Raw genomic sequence first — 5,186 nt, 5'->3', positions numbered from 1 at the left:
CAGCGTTCCAGCGTTGAACGATTTGAGCCAGCATTCTGCACTTTGAACTAGCGTACTATGAACCTTGAAAGCATTGAACCAATTTGAAATGAGATCCTTCATTGTACGGTAGTCACTAGTGCGTTTTAGTTAAAGATCGCTGCTTACCACGTTCAATTAAAAGAATATAACTTGGAATTCGGTCAGAGCATGCGTATGCTAGTAGTCTTGCTTGGTTTGCTGCAAACCTTGGACCAGTTGTCTGGAAGATTGCAGCTCAGAAGATAAGGAGAGCGCTCTTTCCATTTCTGCACAGGGTGCAATCAAACCAGCGTTTGCAGTTTGCAGTCAGTCAGCCAGCGTTCCAACCAGTTTGTGTGCCAGCGTTTTAAGGTAATTTCCAGTGTTCCAGTCAGCGTTAATGATTGGTGAAATTAAAAAGTGGAGTTGGTAATTGGAGTTTTTTTTTAAATTGTAATTGTGATTTGCAATTAAAATCATATTTTATTTGGAGGAATAAGATGAATGCAAGAGGAATGACTATGGTTTTATGACCATAAGTGAAATTCTTTTTAAAAAGGAGCTTCCGCATGTGTTGAAATTGCCCAGTGAGTGGATTTACTTGACATGAAATTGGAGATGCTTTTTTATATGCATGAAAGTGGTGAGATTGTGAGTTGAAAGGACAATTTTTCGCTCTTTGTAATTGAAGAAATAAGGAGTGTTTCCATTTGTATTTGGAGCGATAAGGTGCCTTACATTTTGTAAATTTGAAGAATATTTTGTGGAGATATAAGTGTCTTCTTTTGTGTTTGGAGTGATAAGGGAAAGTTGTTGTAATTCAAAGTATTGTTTTACTTTGAGAAGGATCATGTCACTATCCATTCAGATTTTGAAGGCGAGTTGTTTCAAAGGGTTGTCAGCTTGGCATTATCATTGCTTCAGATGTACTCAGTGATTAATAAAGATATCATTTCTTTGGTGTTGATGTGTCCTAGATCCGCCCAAAATTGAATAAGGGGATCTAAGGTACACTATGTGTGTTTGACGGCACATGTGTTTTATGGCTTCATGTTTTTGCTTTTTGATTTGTGTCTAGTTTTGACAAGTAAATGATCTCATTTCATGCACACATAAAATGCAATGCCAGCAAGCACAATACTGTAATGAAATAGTTGCAAGGAAGGATAATTAAGCTCAACACATGCATTTGCGTCACTACAACAACTAATCAAAGTTTTCAACATCGACATTCTACTTCAACAAGCAAATTCAATCAAGTTAATGAATCTGTAAACTTCAACGTTTCAAAGCACAATCTACATCAACATTATTGAACTTGTAATCAAACTCAAATTACATTGAATTGTAAGGGTGCATTCTCGGTTGAAACCGACACCCAAGTCTTGAATTGAGTCAAATTGAATTCATTGTAGTGAGTCATTAAAATCATTGTAAGCTTTTTTGGGTGCATTTTCGACAGTGTTCGACACCCTTCCTTTAAGTAGAATCAAGTGAATGCACGAATTTTAACTCTAAAGCAAACAAGCAACAAGTTCACATCTCCTGCAAGCGAGCGTGAGTATTCATTCAAGAAATTTGCGTCAAAACAGTACAAAGTTCAAACCTTCAAGTGAGCTAGAGTAAAGTTCATTGCATCAACCATCAAAGCAACCAAGCAAGTTCCACACTAACACCAATCAAGAAAGTTGAGATCGACATCAAGCGAGCGTGGCTATTCATTCAAGTGAGCGTGAAGTCATCAAGTAAGGCAAGTGAGCGTTCACACAAACGCGATCGTCATCAAGCGAGCATGAATTCCAGAGTCTAAGTAAGAAAGTTCTACAACTCTAGCAAGTGTTCCCAGCAAGTGCAATAAGCAACAAATCAAGCGAGCGTGCCATTCAAGTCCCATAGCAAGCGAGCCTGTCATTCAAGTAACAAAATCAAGTGAAACAATTCAAAGCACGACATCTACGACAAGAGAGCCTGACTTCAAGTGAGCAAGTTCAGATGGCGCAACATATTCAGTGGTTAAACATTCTTCATAGTTTGATCATCTCCAGTGATGAAGACATGGTGCACATCAGCAAAGAAACTCTTGCTGATATTTCACGGCATCTACGACAAACACATGAAACCATTGAGTTTCTTCAACTCGAATCGCAACTTCAAAGGAATGAATTGCAAGAAAAGAGTGATACTTTCCAGTCTTTGAACCATCCAGATGATAAGTCATTCATCCCAACAACTTCAAGTGTCGAAGTTGTTCCAGTTAAAATTTCTTCCAAACCCATCATCAAGCCTTGGGAAGAAATTCAAAATAACAAGAATCGATGAGGCTTAGGATATGTCTCTGATGACACCAACTTACATATCCTAGATTATTCCAAGCCAATTAAGTTCGTCAGTGCAGGATTTGTTGCACAACTCACCTCAGCAGGTTCTGAGAAAGCTGCAGAAAAACAGAATTTCACGCAATCTGAAGTTGAATTCCAACATAAGTGTTCTCATTGTCAAAGAACCGGTCATATGGAAGATCAATGTTTTGATCTCCATCCTTGTCACCATTTTGGCAAGCAGAATCATTCCTCAGAAAGATGTCACAACCAACAAAAATCAGCCAGATTAAAGATACATAATGAATGGATCGATCCTTGGGAACGGTCATCCACAGTCAAAAGATTGTCTCAGTTCTACAACCGACTACAATCACACATAGTGCAGCCAACAGTGAACCGATGATGGCACTCTCATGCAGTTGAACATGGAAGTACAACAGTGAAACTCTCCTACACCTCAAGGGGGGGAGTTAAGATATATTTTGGAGAAGATTGTCTCTCCTTTCAGCTGACAAAGGGGGGAAAATGTCAATGAAATTGACAAGTGGTTGTCAGACTGAAAGTCTCGACAACATCAGCAAAGCAGCCAGTGGGCATGTTCATCAGCCAGTGGGCATTTTTCATTAGCAGTGAGCATCAACAAATTTGCCAGTGGGCGATCGACAGCCAAAGCAGTAGTGAGTAGCTTTCATCATAGCAAAAGCAGCATTGAGTTGTTTTTCGACATCTTCAGCTAGTGGGTGATCATCATCAGCAAATACGCCAGTGGGTGTTCATCAAATTGTGTTAGTGGACATTGGATGCTGTTTTCAAGCAAAGGATAGTTGGATCCTTTTGTGGCTTGGCACATGATGGAGCTGTCAAGCGTCCTTCTGATATGAATCAGTCATGCAGCTGACTCAGTCTCTTCATATTACAATTTCTTCAGCATCTAGATTTGGCGGTTTTTTCAGGCAATATTTTTGAGGATCAACATGAGAACTTGGAAGATGGTTCCTCGTTCTTATTTTGGATTTATCATTGAAGGGGGGAATGTTAGCCTCTCTCATAAAACAATAATAAATCCGAAAATAAATAAATAAATTAAATATTCCAAGTTAGGAATTTGTGCCTAACTCTTGGGTTGTTCCTCTAAGATAGGAGTTAGTTTAGGTAACTCCTATATTGGTGTGTGTCTGGTGAGAAATTATCTCAACCAAAGGAGAAATTATCTCAACTAAAGGTGTCTAAGATAGCACACACTATCTTGAGACATTGTCTCTCATCTATTTATTTGTAACACTATATTCAATTATTTTGGGGAATGAAAATGAGAGAGAATACCTGAGGAAAGACTTTTCCGCCAATATTTTGTGTCTGGTTTATTATGTGTGCTTTATCTATTTGTCTGAGTTAATCTCATTTTCAATATAATTTAATGTAAATTGATGGATCTTGATGTAATTATGTCAAATTTTAACTCATGGAGGTAGATTCATCTATCAAAAAGTAGTTTACAACTGAATGAATCAGTTCCCTAATTTCTAGAGGCAAGCTGTTCCACTGCCTAATTTTTAGTTCTCAATTTAGAATTAGTTGGAACAACTCCTAAACTTATGAGCTCGACCCCTAGAGGCTAGGATGAGTTATGGTTTGTCTATATCTTGTGATTTTTCAGTCATTAGCATGGTTGGACTTTTGAGAAAGCTTGGAGCTTCATTGTATATTCATATCAGCAGTTTTGGCTAAGGAATAGACCAGGGTTTGCAACACTCTTTGGGATTCATGTGGCATCTTGCTTTGGTATAGTGCTTTCTTCTGTAATTGTGAGTTCACTTATGTTTTATGTATGCCATTATCTATCTTGCTTCTTCTTAACTAAAACAAACAAGGATATAGGTAGAATCCATTGAAATTGCAGTGCTCTACCTAGGGTTTGCTTAGTTATTGATGTTTTCAGCTGTTTGAAGAGGATCCCTGAGGTTTTCATGCCCTCTTCAACTCCTCACCTATCTAAATTTCTCCATTTCATTCAATTTGAAGTACCAAATCAGTTGCCTACCTTGCCCCATTGAGATCTCTGCAAAACTGAGCCTCATTCCCTAGACCCAAATCTGCCTTTCCATTTGAGCCAACAAAACATCATCAAATTTAATCAAACACTTTTGTACACATACCTAGCCTAAAATCAATCATTAAATTAGTCATCTCAAGCTTCATTGATCATATTTTGCTGAGATTGACAAGGAGAGAGCCCTCTCTCGACCTGGTAGTGTTAGCTACTAGGTTAAGCGTGGTTTGATGTTACCCTACATCCTGCCTTTCTCAGCCTGAGGCAGATTTAGTCTCTAACAGGAGGGAGAGAGAGATGGAGATGGATAGAAAAAGAGAGGGAGGTAATAAGAAATTCATAGAGAGATAAAGGTTGAGAGAGAGAGAGGGAGTTATAAGGGAGATAAAGAGAGAGGGAGAGAGGAGAGTAAGAGGGAAGAGAGATAGAAGGGAGAGAGAGATAGAAAGTGAACGAGAAGAGAGAGGGAGAGGAAGAAGGAGGGAGAGATATATAGATATGAAGAAAGAGTGTGTATGTTTTGGGGTTGATATAGAGAGACAAAGGAGAGGCAGAGGGAGATAGAGATATAGATGGGAGGTGAAGAGAGAGATAGAGAGAGGGAGGGATATGTGTGTGTGTGTGTGTGGATAGAGTGTGTGTGTGTGTGTGTGTTTGGGGGGCTGAGATAGAGAGACAAAGAAGGAAATATGGAGGGAGATATAGATATAGAAGGAGGGGAAAGACAGGGAAGACTATTTCTTGTACTATATGCATTGATTTCAGTGTAGATGATGATTTCAAATCCTATTTGATTTCTTGCACTGTATTCATTG

This window comes from Pinus tabuliformis, chromosome 1_2 (assembly GCF_031772625.1).
Source record: "Pinus tabuliformis cultivar Carrire ecotype Pingquan chromosome 1_2, CPIR1, whole genome shotgun sequence".
Classification (NCBI taxonomy): domain Eukaryota; kingdom Viridiplantae; phylum Streptophyta; class Pinopsida; order Pinales; family Pinaceae; genus Pinus; species Pinus tabuliformis.
The sequence above is the reverse complement of the archived record's forward strand: the minus strand, read 5'-3'. Positions refer to the sequence as shown.